This window comes from Gallus gallus, chromosome 8, assembly GCF_016699485.2.
Source record: "Gallus gallus isolate bGalGal1 chromosome 8, bGalGal1.mat.broiler.GRCg7b, whole genome shotgun sequence".
NCBI classification, from domain to species: Eukaryota; Metazoa; Chordata; class Aves; order Galliformes; family Phasianidae; genus Gallus; species Gallus gallus.
The window spans coordinates 12168946-12192583 of NC_052539.1; the positions used below are offsets into that span (position 1 = coordinate 12168946).

General features: G+C 39.3%; 1 long non-coding RNA gene across 1 annotated transcript; it reads left to right on the forward strand.

Annotated features, from left to right (window-relative positions):
* Positions 1-1735: 1735 nt before the first annotated feature.
* Positions 1736-20816, forward strand: LOC101750415. Its single transcript, XR_006940020.1, has 5 exons — positions 1736-3744; positions 9463-9525; positions 11741-11947; positions 12314-19259; positions 20043-20816. It is a non-coding gene; the product is annotated as an uncharacterized LOC101750415 (long non-coding RNA).
* The last annotated feature ends 2822 nt before the right edge of the window (positions 20817-23638 follow it).

The following is a 23638-nucleotide window of genomic DNA, read 5'->3' on the forward strand; positions in this document are numbered from 1 at the left end:
TTCAGAATTGTAGGTAATTAGTGATTATTGCAAAACAGGAGAATGTGATCTGAGAAATAAAGGTGAAGAGCAATCAGGCTGGATGGAATTACAATGCCTTATCTCTGGGGAGGTAAATGATCCAACTGTGGTAAAGATCTTTGCATCTGCAAAAGGCAGGAATAGAAATTACTCATAAAGTTTGACCTGTTGTTCTGTAAGTAACTTAGCAGGGACTCCAAAACAGAGTATCTTGTCAATTCCTTCTAATAAATGAGGCTGAACTGAAACAGTGGCTTCTGTAGTTTCTCTGATCTGTACCAAATCTTTGCTCTATGCCTTCATGTGTATTTCTGTGAATTGCTGATGCACTTGTCCAGTGAGTTTTCTGTGACTTCAAAGCCAAACCTTTCACTTTGCTTTGTATAAAACATGCCCAGAAGCTGGGTACTGAAAAAGAATAAGTAGGGAGAAAAATATTGATTTCAGATGTTAGGATAATCTAACAAAAATGGTTCCACCTAAAAAAAAAAAGAAAAAAAGAAAAAGAAAAAAAGAAAAGAAGCCCATCTCTACTTCATTTTGGATTTCTTAGCTTTCTGGGTTTTGTGCCCAGAGTTTCAAGAGAACTCTTTTGTAGGGAAATATCTAGATCCATATAAATGCAAACAGTAACTATGAATATTGCATCTATAACTTCTACACTGTATAGCAATACTGGAGAATATATTCTTAAAATACACTTTTCACATCGTTTTCCATGAGAAAGGATGAAGAAGGACTTAGTCTTCAAGAATGACTGGCATCATGTTCATCACTGGTGTTTTGGAAGAAGTTTTGTCTGACATGGTAGAACACAAGCCTGATTAGCTCTAATGTAATTACCTTTGTTAGCTTTTGTGATGTAACTCAATGTGTGTCACTGTGCGTCACTTTGATGAAGTAATGTTGGGAAGAAAGCTGAAAGAGCCAAATAATTCCAAACATATGGTCCCCTTTTAAAAAATGACAAAGGCATTTTGAAACCTACAAGTCAATAGACCTTTATACTTCTAAATCACCTAATTTATCTTTAAAAATGCAACCTTTAATACAGTCCCAGCTTTCTAAACAGCTTGAGAAGTCATTCCAGAGTTTCAAGATAAATTTGAGGTCAAGAAAAATACGGAATGGCTGAGTTCAGATTCAAACAGAGAAATAATAAATCATAAGATGTGAAGAAGAGAAAGTTCCAAGTCAAAAGGTTTTCAAAACAATGTGATTTTAAAATTTTGTCATGTGATTGTTAAAGAGCAAGTCACAAGAGCAACTTGAAACTTATAAGTAATCTAATAAGTATTACTAATACTGCTCCTTAGGAAAGTGTTTCGACAACGGAGTGACTGGCAATCTTTTACATTTGTTGTCTAAAATACTTTCCACCATTTTCTTGATATTGTCAAAGTTTTCATGGGTGAAAGAATTCTTAATATTCAACTTTGCAGCATTTGAAACCAATTCATATTATATCATTTTGTTAGAGATTTATAAACTTTATTTAAACTGGATCCAAGGAAATATGGATTCAGTCATGGAATATTTTTTTAGGGATTGGGAAGGAGTAAAGAAGTGTTTAGTACCAGAGCATATAAATAGTTGTAGCTGACAGCAGAACAATGACTTCAAAAGATCACAGATTATTCTCAGCTTTTAATAAAAAAGAAACTAGATTTATTCAATCTGAAGATAAGAAAGGATGGCTCAATTCTGTTCTTTAAGCATTTTTGAGATAATCTTAACCGTTTCAGTATTTCTAGTCCCAATTTGCACTAATAAAATCAAGGTGCAAATCAGTGCTGGTGAGTCTCTACTGAAGCTAAAGGAATAGTTGAAAATGTCTATGAATATTCATTAAAATTCAGGAACGAACTCCAAATTGATCATGTCTATGACTTTTGGTGAATTTGCTATCTATGAGCATATAAGCATTCAAAATTAGCTTTCATGAATATTTGCAAAGACAAATTTTCAATTAGACTTTTCAGACACAGAAAATAAATGCTTAGCTACAAATTCTTAGAATTGTGAGATTTGGATTTCACACCATATTGCATATCTGAAGGACAAAAGGAAGGTTTTGTCTGTGTGGAAACCATTGGTGAACCCTTAATTTGTTAGCTGGGAATCATCAAGGAGAAGAAACAAATGAGAAGAACAAATGTAAGAAAATAAGAAACAGTGTGGATTTCTATTTCAGGATTTTCTTTTTTTAGTGTATTAAACACTGTAGTTGAACATGAAGTGAATCTTACAGACTGGCTTCTCCTCATTTGTGCTGTCAGGAGATTGTCACCAGTAAGTTCTGTGACTTTGTCCAAGCAAAATCATTTTAAGAAAGTAGTTGGGTGTTTTTTACTGCTTAAGACAGAAGAGTCATAATAGAGTGCAGTGGCTGATAGCTTGAAGTAGCTTAGAAAAAAAAATGTGCGTGTGATCAATTACTGTCATTTGACTCCAAAATGAGATGTGTGGTTTCTATAAGAAGCTAACTTGTAAGAAGCTCTATATCCAGCAAGATGTTTATATAAAATATTTCTTGTGGTGTATCAAGTTTAAGTGTGATCTTGAGGGTGTTGTGGCTTGCAGACTGACCTGCAAAAAAAATATTCATATTAAGGAGTACAATAGAAGAGACAGTGGAGGAATTCTTCTGTGACAGAAGGAAGAAACCTGTCAATGTGTGAGTGCAAGGACAGGACTGCTTGGCACATTGATGTTTGTATCCCAAACACAAGGAGAGAAGTATACCTGTGGGCCAAGAAGAACAGGTTGAGACCTGAGCTGTGACATGTAAAGATGCCAGGAGCAGAGGTGCCACAGGACCCTAGGCTGACTCAGAGGATGTGGGCTGAAACACCCCGGGGGAGGAAGGGGCACTGCTCGGGGTGAATAGCCTGGGCAAAGTTTGCACCAGCCCACTGTGCTGCTTATCTTGCCAGGGCAAGGGAGGGTGTTCGTTAATCACTGCAGTCTAGAATTGCTTTATTATTATTATTATTTTAGTTTAGGTTTTATTTTTGTGAGTTTCTCCAGTGTTGTGCATAAGAAGCTCGATATTATGAAATGAAATTTCTCAGAGTGGTAAGGCATTGGAGTAGACTGCCCAGGATGGTGGAGTCACCATCCCTGGAGATTTTCAAGAAATGTGAAAATGAAAGAGAGACCATGAGATAAACCATGGGAGACATGGTTTAGTGGGCATGGTGGGATGGGATGTTGGTTGGGCTAGATGGTCGTAGTGGTGTTTTCCAAACTTACTTAATGATTGTGAAATTCTAAGAGCCTAGCCATTTATTTTGCTGGAATGTGTCCTGATTTCATCTGTCTTGTCAAGAAAAGCATGTTCTCTGCGGTTGGTTTGGGGCACTTTTTTACTTGGGGACTGAAGAACTGAAGTACATGCTAGCACACAGGTATTCCCTGTGCAGGGAGAGCACTGCTCCCACTCAGCTACTGGAGTCAGCTTGAGGGCAGGTGATGGGTAGGGCTGGGTCATCCCCTCAGCAGGCAGAGTCAGAGCCTCCAATGCACAGCGGGTGGGGAAAGGTTGTTTATGATGCATAAGGTACCCTAAGAGGGTCATACAGCTTGAAAGAAATCAGATCAGGTTTCTGAAACTGAGACAACTAAATTATTCAGCATGCTTTGCTTGCAAAGGTGCTGAGCACCTTGAATCCCATGTTTGAATAGTCTGCAAGCTAGAAGATTGTTTATTGGAAGAAATTTGTGAGTAATTTGAAACTGGGGATTATCTGGGGCGGTTTTGAAGAGATTTGTAGACAATTCATAAACAAGAAAATAAGAATGAATTATTTTGTTACATTTTACTTCATTTCTAGTTTTGATACTGAAGGAATTCAGCCCAAGTGCCTAGAAGGCATGCATGCAAAGGATTGGATTTCTTGTGTAAAAGCTATACAATGTGATAACACAGTTGTACTGCATATTCAGTTTTGATATGTAACCTTTTAAATAAATTGGAATACTCTTTGTGCCTATATTGGCACACACTGAGACATCATAAATAATAATTTTGTAAAGGTCACTTCCTCACTAAGCACTTAGAGCTTGTGGTAAGAGCAGTGTAGGACTATTAGAAGGACCTTTTTGTTTCTATTTGTTGGTGGTCCTTGGTAGTTTCTCTGCTTTGAAGCTATATTCAGTATAGCTGCTTGGCAGTCCTTTATGCCATGGGTCTGGTGGGCCTGGCTGTGCAGCCCTGTGCTGTGGGTCCCTGTGCTGCCCTCTCTGTGGGGCTGGCATCAAGTGCCAGTGCTGGCTGTACATGCTAGGGGCTGTAGTGCTGCAGGCATTGGGTGGGCAGCATCCTTTCTGCTATGCACAGGGAGTAACACAGCATGATCCAAATGGTGGTGGGCTGCTGACCTGTGTCAGTTACAAGAGGTACTGGCTTTAAGTTGCACCAGGGGAGGTTCACGTTGGATGTTAGGAAAAATTTCTTCTCAGAAAGAGTGGTGGAATATAGGAACAGGCTGCCCAGGGAGGTGGCATTCACCTTCCCTGGAGGTTTTTAAGCAAAGGGTAGATAAAGCACAGAGAGCCATGGTTAGTGGTGAAGTGGTGATGAGTTGATGGCTGGAGTAGATGATGTTAGTGTCTTTCCAACTTTAATGATTCTGTGATTCTTTGAGTAGCATTTCAGAAAAAGCAGCTATCTCACCGTGTTGTTATCCTCAGGAACCTGGGCAATACAGGTGCCAACAGCAGTGCAGGAGGGCTGTGAGACCAGGTGCTCTGCAATCTCAGCCCAGCTGGGCAGTGCCTTACTCAACATTCCCTCCAGCTGCTGCTGCCTCTGAAGGTGCCAGTGAAGCTGTTGGTGAAACCAATTATTTTTTTTTTGTCCCAGCCAAAAGCTTGTTTTGCTTGGTCTTGCTTAAATCCTGCAAAATATTTTGTCTCAGGTAAACTTTTTGGAAGATCATAGCTCACCTGACCAGCATTAAAAATAGCTATATCCACTGGTCTCTAGAAACAAAGGCATCCTGTTACAAACACTCCTTAAGTAATACCTGCTGGGATGTTCTTTCTTGTGATTGACAAGACAACCTAAATCAATATCTTTCTATTTCCAGGCCTCTTATTTTAAGGAAATCTACAGCTGTCTTGCCAACAGCAAGTGCAGAGGAGAGGTGTTCCCTAGTGCAGTGGCATGAGAGGACAGTCTGAGCAGGATACGTGGGTCCATGTGATGCTGTTAACACCAGGGCTCCATACAGATCAGGCTCCTCTGGTAGCCACAGCCTTTTGAGTGCTGCTGCTGCAGAGGCTGCTTGCCCTGGGCCTGCATGGTGCAGCGCAGGGCTAGGGCAGCAGCCTAGGCACTGCTGGCTTCTGCTGCTGCCATCTGCGCTGCCATGGTGTTTATTCAATACCTAGGATTTTTATTTAAAATTATTTCAGTTCTCTCTCAGCAAGAAGCCCATGAATGCATGATTCAAAGCTTTGATTTTTGCTTCTTTGGAAGGCACGTGCCTAGCATCAGTCTGTGATCTCACAGAGGTTACGTGCACACTACAACAAAGATGTATAAGCCCAAGTTTAAATTACCCTGGTGACTCTTCTGCTGGAAAATCCCTTCAGTGTTTGTGTGGGCAAGCTGTTCAAAATCAATATTTCCTAAATTTCAAGTACTAGTGAGAGTTTCTTGCTGGCCTCTCCTGTATGCCCATGCTGAAGCCTATCAATAGATCGTCTGTTTTATGAGGTCCTTGATCTTATTTAAATTTTAACACATTTATATGAGTGATTTTTTTTAAAGACATATTTTCAATAACATTATAAAAATATGTATTCGTGTGTTTTAACATTGCCAAACTCAAATCTAGGTTTATGTTTGTCCCACACTGCACCATAAAATAGTTTCTTTGACTAGTAATTCTGTTTCTCTGTTAGCACTGACCTTCCCAATGAGCCCTCATTGCTGAATCAAAAGGAATTTTGCTTATGTAAGATACTAGGAAATTTTCTCAGGAAAGGGATAGGACTTAAATCTCATACAAAGGAATAAAGGGTGATATTTCCCTTGTGATCGATAAGCATCATTTGTAAGTTGAGCCTGCTTTGCGGAATGGTGAAAAATGGTTGCAGAAGTTAAAAAGAGAATCAAATATGTGGAAAATAAGAAAGAGTATGAGTTGTAAGAGGGGAAAATAAAATGATTTTTAGACATTAAGTTAACAAATTCATTTGGCGGACATTACCTTCAATTTACATAGAAACCATTTTTCACATTTTCTGGGTAGATCATTTTCTATGTTCTGCTGTGACTGGGGGAACAAAACAAAGCAGATGAGTCCTTTAAGGCAAGAGAAAACATCCCAAAAGTCATTTTAACTCATTCCAAGAGTTGTTCAGCAGGCAGAGATTCAGCGAATGACAAAAGCGTGCACAGAGGGAAACAGGGATGCCAGGTTAACAGCTGGTATCTGAAAAAGGCCAGTTTGTTGTTTCTGTTGGTACCTCTGCATGGAGGCTGGGGTAGGCTGTGTGCTGATCAGGCAATATTCCAGCAAGAAGGATGTTGCTGACAGGTTGCTGGTCTGGAACTCATGGCTTGTGAGATCCCATAGCAAAGCTGGAGCCTGCTTCCACACTGCCGTTCACAGGTGGAAAGCCATTCCACTTGGACTCAGTGGGAATAGCCCCACAAAGGGAAGCTGTCCAGGATGGGCTTGTTTCAGTCCTACTCACGTACTACATGTTGCCATTAGGTTGGATGGATATATGCCAACCCATTTGAGTTCTCTCTCTTCTATCACAGAACTCTGAAGCAATTGGTTTAATTTGCATCTATTTGTTTCTGTAATTCTTTCTTAATGCCTCAAAGTTGAGCAGTTGGTGATAGGACAAAGTTACTCAGAACACCACGATTGCCCTTTTTTCCTATGCAGGCATGTAATGTAGGCTGAAAATCTAGAGCCTTGCATGGTGATACTGGGTGACTAAAAGAAAACTGTAAATATGCCTAAAATTCAAGACCGTAATTTAACTCAGTATTTTAGAGGCACAAGATAGAGAGTGTTCACACATCGAAAAAACAGCACATGCATAAAAGGTCTTAACATTTATTTCTGATTTGTTTCACAAGCAGTTTGCAAAAACAGAAGCTGTGGTATTGTGATCTGTTTTGAAATTAAACTTAAGTAGCAACCTGTGTGATACAGGCCAATTCACATTGACTGTGGCCAGGAGAAATAAGATATTAGGAAGACAGAAGCAAAAACTAAATAATAATAATAAAAAAATAGGTTGCCCATTCTCCTTTCTTTTAGCTCTGGCACAATTTGGCAGAGATATGGGGAAGGGGCTTTTTGCCTCTTCAGGGAGAGACATAAACTTGGACCACACAGTCTCAAACTCTGCCAGCTTGTCATTCAGATCATGCATTCAAGATGTTGCATATTAATAGCACTCCCTGATGGCTGGTGGATGGCGGTCTCTTCACCTATACAAAATAAGCCTCTTGGCACAACAAAGTACAAAAGAAGCCCATATAGGAAAAGAAATGCACTAGAGAACTGCTTTGGAGAAACTCTGCACATATGCTCATGTGCAGATGCATATTTCGGATGTTCTTTTTTCCTGATTAGCATGCAGCAAACTCACCTGTTTTGCTGCCTAGAGGAGTCACAGCAGAAGTAGCGAAACACCTGTGTGAGTTCATTTCTTTTTCCCTATGAATATGATTTCCATAGCATGCTTTTTCAATTGCCCTTGTGTGTAGCCACTAACATCCTTTCCAGTCTCCCTCTTGGATATTTGTGAGTCGTATGGGGTAGTACTTCAAGGTGCAGACAGAGCAAAACAGTGTGGGGAGCTGCACATTGAGAAGAAGGGAATGTGAACTGGTAGCACCAACTCTAATGGCATAGGAGCACTGGGGGCTCAGGCAGGATGAGTTCTGGGATGGCTGAGACAGGAGGATGAGCTGGCAGGAGCTGGGTAAAAATGTAGTACTCCTGATTTGCAAATGATTCAGTGTTCAATATATATGGGGCCTTACCTGAGGTCTGGTCATGAGATCCATGAACAAGAACCAGCCTGCTTCCCCCTGAGCCTGCAATGTGCAGGTGACACGGAGCATCTGATCTTAATTCTCACACTGTGCTCTGCAGGAAATTCCTATGTATGCCACAGAAAAAATATACTCCTTTGTGCTCTGCTCCATCGTAGTTCACTCCACTGGCAGAAAGCACAGCTCAATTCTATGTGTGTGTTTTGCAAAAAATGAGCCTCAGGTGGAGAAGGCGGGGGAGGGTTACTTGTATGTGTGTGGGTATCTGGTGCAATCCACAGCGTGAGCCACGTTTTTCTGGATATTTCAGCATATACTGAGAATGACACATGAACAGTCCAAGCTATTTTCAGAATTGACAGTTTTTCTTTTCACTCCGATAATTGTTTCTTTAATACAGTAAAGTATGCAAAGTGCTTCAATAAACTTTTAATTAGGAATGGGAGTAACGGTGAGACTAAGAGAAAGCTGTAGCCAAAGCTAGAGCTGACCTTGACTCATACCCGTGTTGAGCTTGATTCACTTTTGAAAAGAAATCGCGCATCTTGGCATTTGTTGGTTTCTGACAAGCAGGTGTCCTGAAGGAGGGCAAGAAATGTTGGTTTTGTGGTGGTTTTGACCCGGGAAAGTCCCAGCAGAAATCCTTTCTGGTGAGAGTCAGGGATTAAAGCAGCTTGGGTGTGTTTTGATCTCAGATGTCAAATACTTCTTTAAACCAAAATATTCAAAATGTGTGAGGTTTTTAAAAAGCTCTGAAATCTTCTCAGATCCATACAGCTGAGAACAGATTAGAAGCAGAATTCTCAGGATTAATCTGAGTTGGATTTTGCTGCAATGGCAGCTCTTTGACTGAAGCCTGCTGATTGACACCAAGAATGGAAATACACTGTGGAGGGGGGTCTCTATTTTCTCTTAAGCTGTCTAAATCAATTAAGTGTTTGAGGTGTGGTAGTGTATTTTCTAGGAACTTCATTTCTCTGTCTATCCTGATGAGAAATATAACCAATCCCTTTTGACTTTGCGAAGGAAAATGCATCCCACAGAGCTAATGCAGTGTGCGCTATATGTAGAAATATATGTTTAATGAAAGATGAGAAATTATGGATCAAATAACTATGTGGAAGCCACTCTCACAAACAATGAAGATCATACTGGATGAACTCCAAATATCATTACTATTGTTTAATACGAGCTCCAGTCCTGCATCTGCTTAAGATAGTGTCAGGGATAATAATCTCACCAGACAGATACAAACTGCAAAACTGAAATTACGTTGCCCAATTACTTTGTTTACTGGTGGTGTTAAACTACTGCTTTTGTCTGAATCATGCAAGAGAGCTGTGATTTTTACCTTTAAACTCCTCTGAAAATGCAGCAGTTAAGCATGAATGCCTATTTCTTTCCAGACTACATTATGAGTGAGTTTGATAGGAGTCACCATGGTGAGGAAAGGAATAATGGATTTTCAGGTAAGACATCTTCATAATGAATTCACTCCTTACACCGCGTTAACGCCCACACATGGAATTAAGGACCTCTGTAACACAATGCAACAATTTACTAGAAATCACAAAACACCAATTATAGAATTGGATTGAAATTGGCTGCCAAATCCTCTGTCCGTGATAAAAGAAGGATAGGTAAACTCATGCCAGCACATTTTAACTCCTTCCTAAAACTTCTCGTGGGTCCATTGTGCACTCCCTAAATGAGAAAGGAGGAGACTGACTGCAGTGCTATGTATGCGACATGAAATGCATAAAATAAAAAGAAATGTTTCAGGAACAGTAGTGAACATAAACTCAATTCAGATGGTATTTATTTAAATAATTACAGCAGTTCATTAACTTGGATAATCTCCTGATTTACGCAAGTGAAAAAAGAGTCAGGTTTCATATTGTATTTTTGGCTTGATAAAAGTGAGCCTTTATGGAAGAAGCATGCGAATAAGGTTCCTCAGCTGATATTTTGTAAAAGCACAATTAACTGTCAACATTTTACAGAGGACTCTTAAATTCTCAGACTGAATCTTGTCTGTTTTTACCAGTAGCAGAGTACCAAACTGTAAGCAGAACTGAGCAGGATCTGACTTTCCATCACAGACAGTTAATAATTAAATCAAACATTATATTCAACAATAGAACATATGCATCAGCTTCTTTCAAATTGCATTTCCTTCCTGTTAGATCCATTAGTGTAAACCAGACTGCCTTTAGAAAACCCCTTATTGCTGCTGTCTTTCAGCACAGTTCCTGAAATGGATAATGTGGTGCATATTATGGTCAATTACACAGAACTCCCTAGTGATAGGGTTTTAGAGTTTCAGAATAAAACAGCTGGAACTACAGGGCTGTAAACTAATCTGAAAAAGAGACAATAGTAAGACATTTGATGCACATTGTTAGAACATGGACAAAGACTAGATGTGAAATTCTACCTATCACCATGCCTACTGTATCTCACAGCATCTTCTCTACAAAATCGCAGTTAACTCTTGAAAGCCAAGACAGTCAAAAGTGAAAGATTTTGCCATCAACAGATGCACACAAAGCTCTGTAACCTGAACTAAGCAGAAACATTAAAGGAGGAACTTGATACAGACTCCCATTTCTTTTAATTTGAATCAAACCCAGAACCCTATTCAAAAATGATAATTTGTTTGTGAATGCATAATAAATATATACCTACACATTCGAAAAAACTTTGTCCTTCTCTCTTTTATTAATTGGAGAAGCTATGAAAATTGAGCATTTTGGATGCAAATATTGCATTTGGTCTTGGATATATCAAGGCTACTGTGAACAATATGTAGTGCTCAATCCTCCATCAATACAAATTGACAGAAAAGCTCCTATTAATTTTAGTAACACAGAAGCGAATATTTAGAATAGCTTATGCATCATTTGGAAGCACAGTGACCATGATTACATGTGTAATCACAGTAATTGTGTGCACAATTACTGGTTGGGTATCTAACTGTTTTTCATAAATCAGTTTCTCTGCTTGTATGTATACTCACAGCAGCCACTTGTGCAAATACAGTGCAGCCCAGAGCATCCCTGCCTCTGTGCTCACCACTGATGTGATACAGAAGAGGGCTCTATCTGTAGCAGTGTGTATGTGGGATAGAGAAGCATAAGCTTTTGTTGCAGTGGTGTGAACAATAAATAAGAAAGGAAGAGAAATTGTTGCAGTGTCTATTTGGAAAAGTAAAAGTGTGAAACTACTACAACTAATTTTTCAAAAGGACAGAGACTGATTTTCACCAGCTTCTTTCTTGCAAGCCTGCTTATCAGCAGGGCCCAGCAGGCATCAGCATGTTCACATTTTGCAATGCTGTGGCAAAATAATCAAATTATTTAGAAAATAACAGCATCATACTGAAATAAAATAAAAAATAAGATATGAAATAATAATAAAAAAACCCGATGAATAAAATTTTGCATTCAAAAAAAAAATCAAATTTGCAATTTAGTCTGCTATGAATTTCTTACATCATGGAATGTGAAAATGAGATGTTCTGACTAGCTCTAGTTAAAAGATTCACTCCTCTACACAGAAGATTGATTTTTATAGTCATAACGGTGGATAAAAGCACATCCTTTGTAGACTTCTGGATTCATCCTTCTGCTCAGCAAAATGGTAAATTCGATACAAAACATTTTATTCTTCTGTCTCTTACAGTCGTGGCTTCCTCTTCCCCCAGAGAGCAATGAGTCTGTTTCCCTTTTCCAACAACAGCTTTATTACAGCATGTTAAAGGGAAACAAGAAGATGAACAGACCGGGCCTGACTGTGCAGCAATCACTCTTCTGAGGAGTCTGTGTGAGGAGATGCTGGTCTGGGAGTCAATGTGAGGAAAAGCAGAAGATATTTGCAAAGTAGCTTTATGTAAGTAGATCTGGGTACAGAGTCCTATTGCCTCAGCATGAGTAAGCATTGAGCGGTTTTCTAAAACTTCATTGTAGTACTTGAATCCCTACTTTATTCGTTATAGCTATTATGCTGATAATTGAAGCAAATTTTTCTCTTAATTTCATTAGAGTAGAAGTGGCGTAACCTCAATGAAGTCCAATCAGAGAGAATTTCAGTGCTGTACATTGTTTTTGGTCTGCAATATTGCAGATAGGAGTTGTGCATGTGAACTGAATTCAGTATAAAGTGTTAAACACTATCTATTTTGTAATTAACATAAGAGTCTGGAAGCTAAGAAATCCTGCAAGTCCTGTAGAAAATCTTTGTTGTTTTTTTATGCAGATCTGAAGTATTATTCAAGGGAGCTCACTCTAGAAGACAAGAGAACTGTTGGTACATGATGAATATAAAGCTCTAAGACTTGACGCTGAAGGAAAGTTCTCTCAAAAGTGTGCATTTAGTCTTTGATACCTTTGGTGATACTTGCTGCTTCATCTACCATCTCTGTAAATGTGGTGTCAGTTTCACTGTTACTGCAACTTGTGTCAAGTGAAATGAAAACAGAAATTTGGGAAAGGATATAATTAACCTACCTGTGAACATTAACCTTAAATATCGTGCTAATTACCTCACTAATTTAATCACTGCAGATCTCAAACTTGTTTGTTAAGTATTTAATTCTGCAAATTGTTTCTGATACAGAGGTGTGGATAGCTTTATATGAATATAAGCTTCTATATAAAACTCCTTACAAAACCGTTGTATATTTGCACTTCAGCAAAAAAGTCCACTGTCAACAAGACTTTTAATGGCAATCACAGAAAACGTGCCCTGGGGCTAAGAGATGTAGTGCCCTATTACTTGTAAATCTAATGAGCAACAACAACATGTGTGCTGAGTAGGCCACAGTAAATTTCTGTCTGCACGTCTTCAGGTTTGATTTCATGGTAGTCTAGACTGGAAAGTTTGTTTTTCCTTGTTTCTTCAGCTGTAGTGCAGTTGTGTGATTTCTTATCTATTCACCTGATTACTTGAGCCACTGACCAGATTATGTCCTTGATCTTCATCCCTTCTTAACAAGTGAATATTTTCTGCTGCTTCTAGGCCATGGGGTCACCCCCAGCCGCTGCCACTACGGGGAAAGGACCAGGCCATGGGAGCTGGGCAAACTGCCAGATAAGAGGATGGCCAAGGCAGAGTGGGCACCGGAGGTGGGGGGGCAGGCCCTTACATCCCTGCTACCCCAATCTTCCATCCCATGGAAAAACCAAGTCTCCCTTCCTTCATCTTTCCCCAGGGGCATCAGCCAGCCCTGTGTTTCAGGCTGTACCGGATGGCAGTACTTCTTTGTTTTTGTAATGTATGTCTCCTTTACTGAGAAAGAAGGTGGAAGACTGGCTTTGTCATCGTGTTGCTGCACTGTAAATTTTACTATTAGAGTAAGGTGCAAAGGTATCCTAAATCTATGTGATGGCTCACACCAGACCTCTGTCAGGAGCTCTTTGATTAGGTAGGTGTTCGCGTAAGTGCTTGTTTGGGACTACATTATTACCTTATCATATATTATTCAGAATTTCTTTCTGATTGCCTATATTTATTTATTACACACTTGTACTCGTAATTCATACTGTTTAGTTCATCCCTGACAATAAGAAACAAATTTCTGTAAATTTAGCTGAATAAAGTTGTATTTGCCTTGTTAGTCATAAGAAGTCTGGTTCTTCCTATGCATTACCTGAGTTTCTGGACATCTTTTCCCTTCATTTACTCAAAAAATGACTTCAATACTAATGAATACAGAAAGACAGCCAAGACAGGATGAACTTTTGGACAATTTATGCAAACACGACAGATGAGAATAGATTTACTATAAACATGTCAGGCACAAAAGACTTGACTGCTTTTTAAATACAGTGATACTGGAAGAGATTTATGGATATTTTCAACTGTTCATTAAAGAGAAAAATATTTTGAAACTATAGGCACTCTCTTTTTCTCCATTTTTGCCTTCCAGGCTGAGTTGCAAACCTTTGATGTTTTCTTCACCAAAAAATAAAAGTAGTTATGAATTTATTTCTCCCAAGCACTTTCATTTTTGTGTCAATTTACAGTTTTTATTACATTCCTGGCAGTCCAAATTATGGTGTTTGGAGAACTAGAGTCCCCAGCTCTGAGTTTTCTGAAAATAGGAATGAGATTCACTTAATGATGCTTTCTGGCTGCTGCCTTTTTTCTCCTCCTATAGTAATAAAAGGTTAATAAAATCTATGAATACTTTAACTGCCTGCTTGAGCAACCAACCAATTAAAGGTTAATCAGACCTAAATGACTGGTAGCCACTCAGAAAAATTAACATGCAATGACTGGTACCTTCTGGATCAGATTAAGAAAACAAGAATTCTTAGACATGAAACCGTATATAACATAATCCCAATAGTTGACCAAGGTATCAGTTCTTATTGCCAGACAGGCATATGCTTAGCTGCATCTGTTTAGAATCTACTTCAGGGCCTTTGTAAATCTTTAGTGCAACTGAAGTTGATGTCCCTCAGTGATTTTGCAAGCTGGGATTGAACTACTAGAATAGTTTAATGGAATTAGGGGATTCTTTCTAAAATCATGTTAAACTCATAGAAGTAGTAAGGAATTTGCAGTAGTAAGTCAAAACGTTGCACCAAAATGGTAGCAGGAAGGATTGTGCAGTGCTGGAAGATCTCATCCTGCCTGCTCACAATGCTGACTATTCTGCTGCTTTTTGAGAAGACAGGGAAAGAAAGATGGAGAAAGAGGACATGAGAAGATTTGGATGGAAAATAATACAGTTTTCATTGCAGACTTAGAAGGGTATCTGCAATCTTGTAGCATCATGATATGAGTGTCCAGAGACCCTCCAAAATAAGGCATGAGGCTTAATGAAAGTTTTATTTTGGAGAGAATAAAAAAACGGCTGACAGTATTTTAACAGTTTTTACTGGACTTGCCTTTTCAGCCTTTTAAAATTAATTGAAGAGCCACAGACCAATACACATTTATAAATAACATAATGCATTTGGGGATAATGCAAATGTCTTTATAAATAACACAGTATAGCTTAAATCATTATTTTTAATGCTGCTATTTTTTGTTCCTATATGAACAGGTCTGTGCTGGTCTGCATTAATTAAATTTAAGTAGGATTTCTAAGGCCAGATCATCATTACTTCTGTGGCCCTGATTTAAGTCTGCAGTAAAACATTTCTCCATTTAGTCTGGTACTTTTGTGTCATATTTCATACAGTAGTTGTCTCTTAATTAAATCCATGATGGCCCACCAACACAGACTATTAAAATAACTATACTTTGCACTTGACATATTTATGAGACAGATTCATAAGAGTATAGACTGATACTTGAACTACTCAGTGAGAAATGCTAATAAGATTATGATGAAGGTAAGATTAGAACATTCGTCTCCTTTTCTCTCTTTTTAGAAATTTATTTTTATAACCACAATTCACTTCATCTATTTCGGGCTCTTTGATGTTGTTGTATATACCAACAATTCTTTCTGTGTGTATTTATTGTGGTGATGAAAAGCGGGAAACTATTTATTTATACTACTTCAGGAAAGTGCTTAAGTATTGTGTCCTTGAAGTATGAATATGTGCAGATGTCTTTAAAACCTTCGCATGGGACTGACGTGTTCAAGATATTACATATTAAGAAATAGGTGTACCTTTGAAATTGGATGATTGTAAAATATTGATTATCATGAAGAGCTGCCTTGCTTTATTTTTATTGCCCTGTTCCTCGAGCTGTTCGGCTGTAGGGTCAGCAGGGTCTGCTCCCACCGGGGAAGGAGGCAGCTGTACTGTGCCTGTGAGCATGTCCTACATATTGGCATGCCAGACAGGATGTGTCCTAGCCCAGCTTCCAGGTGTACAGTACAACTTATTTGCATGGATTGGTCTGTGCAGTTTGCTCTATGCATTTTGGCTGTCACTGCACTGTTTGAAATTGTTTGGATGTATGATCTCAGCAATTAGGGAAGACAAGAAAAGGAAATCATATCCGCAAGTAGTATGACTTGAAGGGTTGTGTGATATTTGTTGAGATTTGATCTTTTTGTGTGCATGAATATCTGGAAATGGCATTCCTTTGTGGATCATTTATTGACAAAGTTGCCAATATCATGTGTTTGATATTTTTTTAAATAAAGTGAAAGTGGTAGGTTCAAGGAATTCCATATTTGAGAACGAGGGCAATAGAAGTGATAAAACTGCTACCTGGATGGTCTAAAATCAGCAACGATTTCTGTCGCTTTTCAAGACCAAGACATTCCCCTCTTATGGACCTTCTTCTTTCTCTCCCTTTTTTCCAGTTATATCTTTCATGGAAGGGCTCCTGTATACCACTAAATCCAAGTGTGGGCACAATTGCAGATGGCTCTAAAGACATGCAGTTTGAAGGATATTTATATTATCAGTGTATAGAAACCCAAATCTACGTGGTGTTCTGATTTCTTTGGTGATGATATATCACTGTGCTTCACACTGGCATTTTCTATGAAATTATTGTAAGCATAAAATATTGAGATTTCATTTACAAATAAATACGATATTAGAAATAAGAATAATAAAGATATATTAAATATTTCATCTTCTAGAAAAATAAACCAGCTACAGTTCAGGGAGCTTCATTAAACACATTAAATCTAATAAAATCACCTACATGTACTCCTGACACTAGTAGTAATTAAAATAACTTGTTTCAAAAAATTGGTCCTATACATGAATACTTATTGGCAATTATTTCTAAGTTCTTCAAACCAAAGATAATGCAATTTGATTCACACACAATGGTCTTGTAAATGTGGTTCATAGTGGGTTTTATATGCAGCTTAGGACTGTTAATTGCCATTTTGAGCCTCACAGTAAAATAGAGTTCACTATGTCGCTTTTTCTGAAGTATTGAGGAATGTTTGAGAAATGCTTGTCTTAGTCTAATCAACTGTGAATAATTTATTTCTGAGTCCTACTTTTCAGTATAAGTGGATCTGACTTTTCTTAGAGCTTCTAAGGTCTAATCAACTTGTTATATTCATTTAATTAGGAAAATCTGTAACGAACTGTGAAGAGTGTGTACCAACAGGCTTTCTTGTTGTGTAAAATGGGTGTGTTTTCCCTGTGAATGCAATTGTGTTTCTTTGTACTGACAGGTAGCCACTACTAAACAAATCAGGTTTTCATGGACACGTATAGGTCCATATGCACAGCACACAGATGTTTTCTGAGCTGCCTTTTCTCCTTATGCTCGGAGAAAAGGTCTTTGATCCTGGTCTAAAATATTGCCCGGTGTTTATGGGATGTAATATGAAAATCATCAAAACTGTCCTTGGCAGGATGTTTCTTTCCATTAGTTAATTAAAGTGGTTTATTGTTGCCTACAGCACGATTGCTTTATATGTGTTTTTTTTTACAAAGAGCAGATGTGCCCATGTCCTGCACTGTTTCTCTTTGTTTTGACAAGTGCAGGAGTGAAGTCACTGCCTGGCAGATCTCTCAGTGATGTCTCAGAAGGAAAGGGGAGATGCTGGACTGCGGGTGAGGCCACACAGCGGTGGCATGGGGAACAGAGCTGGGGCTGTGCAATGGTGATGGCAGGAAGAAGAGTGAATGAACCTGCGAGCAGCAGGAGCCCAGGGTAGAAACAGACATCATCTGGAACTGTCTGCCTGCCAGTGCTTTAGAAACAGCACTCTGACAATAACAAAGTGGGTCTTGATGTTTTCTTCACATTAACAACCTTAACATTTTGCCTACAGTATGGAAGTGGGCAGTAGCTGATCCTGAAATGCTGGACAAGATTGCATGAGGTTGGATACTTGCTCCTATTACAGAGAAAAATGGAAAACTTCAAATCTTCAGAGTCAATCTGATTTTTGTTTTCATGTTCTGCCCATGTTTGATGCAGGAGTTGAAATCAAAATCCAAATAATATTTCCAAATCTAGGGATCTTTTCAAGTACCTTTCCATCTCCCTAGCACAGGTTTTTCTAAGGCTCATTGACATCTAATGTTAATAAGGTCTTTCATTACAGAATCACAAAATACTTGGCCTGTGACCTTATGTTCAATTAATATTTATTTGATAATCATAGGTAAATTAATTTCCATTGTTTTTGTTTTAATTCTATACAAGATTGTAAGATACAACTAGAGAAAAACACAGAGAGCCATGAGTAAATGTTGCTCATACAAAATGTTTCTATTACCCTTTACTTTTAAAACCATTAATAGATTATTAGGAGATATAAACACAGGAGACCATGGATCATATTTGCATATTAATGAAACCCATGAATTATACATTATTTGCTATAGAGAGTACTAGGAACAGTATTCCTTCTTTTTTTAATGGCTACAAAAGCTGGCGGTTTCCTGGAGAACACATCACATCCCCTCTGCAATACCTTCTAATAGAAAGCAAGCAAGCCAGCTCTTCAAAGCAATCTCTCACTAAATGAAATAGATTTGTTTGTGTTGCTTTGCAACACACAAGTGTGACAGTTCATTTTAAACAAAATAGTTTTAATAATGTCATTACTAATATCTGTTTGGTCATCTCTCTGAAAAATGGCGTTTTAATGGGAATGTTTCATTTTAATAAATGGCAGAAGAGGCAAGCTGCCCTGAGTCAGCAGGAAGTGGATATACACCAGAGAACAGGCTGATTGTGTTAGATTCATCCAGAACATCGAACAGCACACAGACAGTCCAAGAAAAAGCAACTGGCTTTATTCAAATGATTAGTCTTGCTGCTACGCTGTAGTGCAGATTCACACATTCTTCTATTATTCCTTGACCTTGTGCCAAAAACTCCCACTTGAAGTAATAATTAGAATTAGTGTTTCCAGTGCATGCTTCCATCTTCCTAACAAACAGTAATGAAATGTGGCTTTTACAAAATATGTAGTTAATTAAACTTTTTTAAAACATTTGTTGATTAATACAGTTCCTCCGTGCTATCCCCTTGCTGTGCCCAGCAGTACAGTTCTACCTGATATTGGTGAATCAGAAGAAAAGCACTGGCAGTGAGACGAAGAACAGTTTGGAAATTTGCACTTCAATATTAGTTATATATATTTTCTTTTCTTTCTCATTTTGACTCTGTCTAGGCATAAATTGGAAAGATGGCCAATATTTGTAATCACAGGTTTTTAAGCCCAGGACAGTGTGCGCATTATATAACTACTCTACACATAACCCTCAGCATGAATATGAGGAGCACATATATCAAGTACTATAAGGTAATAAGTGGATTTCTAGGCAAGCTGTTTAAAGAGGTGGCTCAGTACTGTATTTCTTAATAACACTATGCAAATAGAAATTCAGATTCCGTTTTTTAAATATTATTTCCTGCTTTTTTGCTTTCTGCTTTAATTATCCCAGTGCTGAACATGTGTAGTCTTTTGATTGATGAGAGTTCCACCCCTTTACCCACACCCCTGCAGATATGAGGCTCCACAGTTTAGTACCATAAATCACTGTGATTGTATAACTTAACTACTGTATGATCAGAGATCACATACAATGTTAGCCTGAATACACATTCATCCTTTGTTATGAATGTTTTTGGGCTAAATTTATTCTGGCAGTTTGGAGAAATATAAGTTTCTTCATGGAAGAAAGCAATGCATTTTAAATAAGCAATTCTTTCAACAACTAGAAATAGTCACAAATGTCTTCTATTTGCAATCTTCATTAATGTGAGTTATTTCATCACTTTAGGAGAAATCCTTTCAGAGAAAAACAACAATTAAACCCCTCCCCCCCGACAGGCTCTGACAGCTAAGGATCTATGGATCAGCCATTTTAGTAATTAACCACAATTCCTCTGATTTGTGAATTTCCAGATGATGAGGCAGGAAGCAAGTTACATCTTGGAGATATTGCCCTCAGGAGAGAGGAAAAACTATTGCAAGGTTGACAGCACAACCTTGTAGCAGCGCAGTTTGCCTTTCCCAGTGGTTCAAGGAGTTCCAAGCACCCTCTTGTAAATCATCGGCTCACATCTATTTATTATCTTCCAGCCCAGTGCACAACACTATCTGTTACACACGGATACTGGCAATATTACAAGGTGGACTCCAGGGATAAGAGACAGCCAACCCCACACACCTCCCACGCCTGAGTCATACCCACGGTAACGCCAGGTCCTGCTCATACCTGCTGTCGGCAGAAATGAAACAGTACGAGTCGTTGTGTTTCAGAGCTTTTTTTAATTGATTCTCCAGAATGCTTGATCTAACCTGCTGATATCCCTGTGTTATTATACAGAGGCATGGTCTATCTGCATAGCAATGGACAAAATGCCTGTAAAAATATTGCTATTCATTCAATCGATGTCGGAGCTGGAGTAGGCACCAGCTACACTCTGCAATGCTTGTCCTGGAATATCAATAAATAAATCATAAAAGCCAATGCTTCAAATATTGAAAAAATTCAGACTTCAAACTGTGTTTTGAACTATACTGAGAGCAATGTCTCAGATTGTCCTTTTGCTTTATATGAATAGAAGAAATTCAAAGTAGGAGGAACTTTCTCTGGGGATTTGGTGTAGGGGAGTGCCACAAACCATCAGCCTTCCTGTCTCTGCCATGCCAGAGTGTCCTCTCCTGGGATGTGCCATGAGGAGCAGACAGCACATCTGGGGAGCTAATGTGGCTTCAGATGAAATTATCTCCTGCAGAATCCATCTTGGCTGACAGCAGCATGCACGCGAAGGAGCCAGGCAGTGGCAGGGAGCCAGGTCACAGGAGGGCAGGTGAAGGCTCGGAGGAGAGCAGCACCTACCTGTGACTGTCTGGGTTAAATGAAGTTCCTTGCCACATGGACAGTGTCGATCAAATGGGGCATCTTTTTATCCTTCTATTCAGGGCCCAAATTTGTTAAGAGCATTCTCACTGAAGTCCCCAGCCCTGCTGCCCACTTGCAGTACTTACTCACTGCAGGTCCTGTCTTACAGAGTGCTGCACGATATGCTGTACTTGTCAGCTGTGCAAGGAAGGGTGAGGGGAGATGCGCTCTGAAGGGTATGCTCTAGTTCAAGAATTGCTAGCTGGGCTGGTGCCTGAGCTGCAGAATGGATTTCCATGGTGCGTGTCATGCAGGGAGCTGCTGGTAGGCACTTCTGATGGGTGTTTTTTGTTTTGTTTTGTTTTGTTTTGCTTTTTGCTTTTGCTTTTGCTTTAAAAGCACTGAAATTAGCCAAAAGCTAAAGCAAATAATGGTATTTTGTAGTTTAATTGTGAATGCAAGGCTAGACTGGCACTGGAAGTCATTCAGGTTCATCCAGTCAAAGGCCAGAAGAATAAGCACTGCAGGTATTCAGTGCTTTATCTGATTAGAAAACAGCCTGGCACAGATGTGATTTCTCTTCCATATATCAAGTTATGGCAGGCTTTTGCTGCTTCATTATGAAAGCATGTGAAGTAAAATAGGTTTTGGAACATAAAAAATGACAAATCTGGAAAAATATCTATATGCCAGATGGGTGTAGGAAGAATCTTTGTGACAAATATATTATTAAGGGAATATGCATAAGGAAAGAAACAGTGCCCCTCTCCTCCAAGGATGGACAGGCAGGAAGGTAGCGTCTCACTGTGTCTAATGTATTCTCATCTAGCCTAAATCTAATTAATTATATGGCATCGCTGACATAAAATCTAGGCACCACATGCAATAATTGTAAGCTTCCTCAGGGTGCTGGTAGGATCTGGGGAGCGTTTTGCCCTCCCCATTTCATTTGCTCTCCTGGGGGTTGCAGGTCGGAGCGACAATGTCTCACAGAGGAAGGCTGATGTGGGGCTCTGGCTGCACACTGTAGGCAGATAGCAGGCGCTCACCTCCTCCCCTCACTGCCACACTCTGTCAGCCACCTCTGAGGGCACTGCTTGGAGGGGCTGTGTAGGAATCAGCATTGTCTGTAGGTCCCAGCTTGGGGCACCCACAGCCTGGGGGACTGTGCAAACCACCACCCTGCAGCGTGGCACAGAGGTCTCAGCTTTCCCTTGATGCACACCTGGTTGGAGTTTTGATACATACCTGGTTTGGATTCAGGGTGTAAATGACCTAACCATGATTAATGTGTTCAAAATTGAAATAGAAATGAAGGAGGGAGGATGGTGGGGCAGTCCTGTCATTTGGTTTCCCATAATGAGATTTCACCAATGCCCCATCCACCATCTGATCTTTTCCTACTTACACCAAACAAACCTGGAGGCTTTTGCTCACAGGCTTATAGTACTATTTTATTTGGCAGTTATGGAATAAAAGAATTTTAGTGTTGCCTTAGAGTTACTCCTGACATCTATCACAACCAATCCAGCTCATATGTGGGTGAACTGTGTTTTGATCCAATTATACAATTCTATTGGAGTCTTGTTACATTCTTATCCCATGTGCATGTTGAAAAATTCAAGAGCAAAAGAAAATTCTACAAAATGTTTCTCATTTTGTCTTGGAGACAAAAAGCTAAATCACAGTGTTACTTGTGGAGGCTAATAGCAAACTAGAAAACAACATATTCTTCAGGAAAAAATAACAAAAACCAACAGAACAAACCAACAAACCTGTTAATCAGCAGCGAGATTTAGAGGGGGAATAGTACAATCTGTGTTGTAGAGAATATTGCAGACAGACTTTGGGGACATAGTCTTACTTTTGTTAATTGCAGCAACAAGAACTTTTTTGGTGTTCATCACAACAGTTACAATGACAAAGCATCTGCCAATTTGAAGACATTTCTGAGGTGCATAAAAATGACAAATTTCAAGAGAAGCCAGACACAAAATGGTCAAGGCAATGTAGCTAACATCCCGATGGATCATAATGACTATAATACTTAAGAAACTGATATATTTCCCACACTTGCAATATCTTTATAGCAAAGATGTATTATTAAATCAACAACCCATGTGCTATTTGATTACCATGATGCATAACTTGATCTAGGATATTTCTGGCTCAACGTTTCCACTGTTTTCAGGCTTAGAAACATAATGAAGGGAATTAAGCGTTTCCTTTGCTCATCTGCTGTAGAAAGCCATGCAGATGCGCAGCTTCATGAAGCACTGCTCCTGGGAGAAGAAGCACACTTGCTCCGAAGATTTGTGGCTCCATCCTGGAATGGGCTCTGACACACCCACAGGCAAAATCCAGGCCCCTAAAGCTCTGTGGTGGGGAGATGCCAAGACCAAGCCAGCAGCTGAGGGGCACCCATGCTGTTGGGCAAGTACAGGTGGCTCTGTGGACAAACACTGCTGATAGTACCAGGACCATGACTTGGAGCTCAACTGCAGCTGGGAGAAGACGTTGGACTGTTCCTGAGCCACTACCCCTCCTTGGTTACGTACTTAGTTAAGTACTGCCTGCATTTAATTCCAGTAGATCAATTATTAGTCCAGTTTTTCTTATATCAGAGGCTGCAGAAAGGTTCCTGGCCTCCAGTTTTGAACCCTGCCTGTGTCTCTGTACCCCATGGGAGGGTGGCACATGCAGCACATCTCCCCATGGCTCCCCTTGGTCATCCTGAGCCCTGTCATTAGGCTCCACCACAGAAATCTGTTTAGTCACAGAAGCAGATTGCTTCCATGAAGCGCAGAAATGTAATTTGCCAGTACTTATA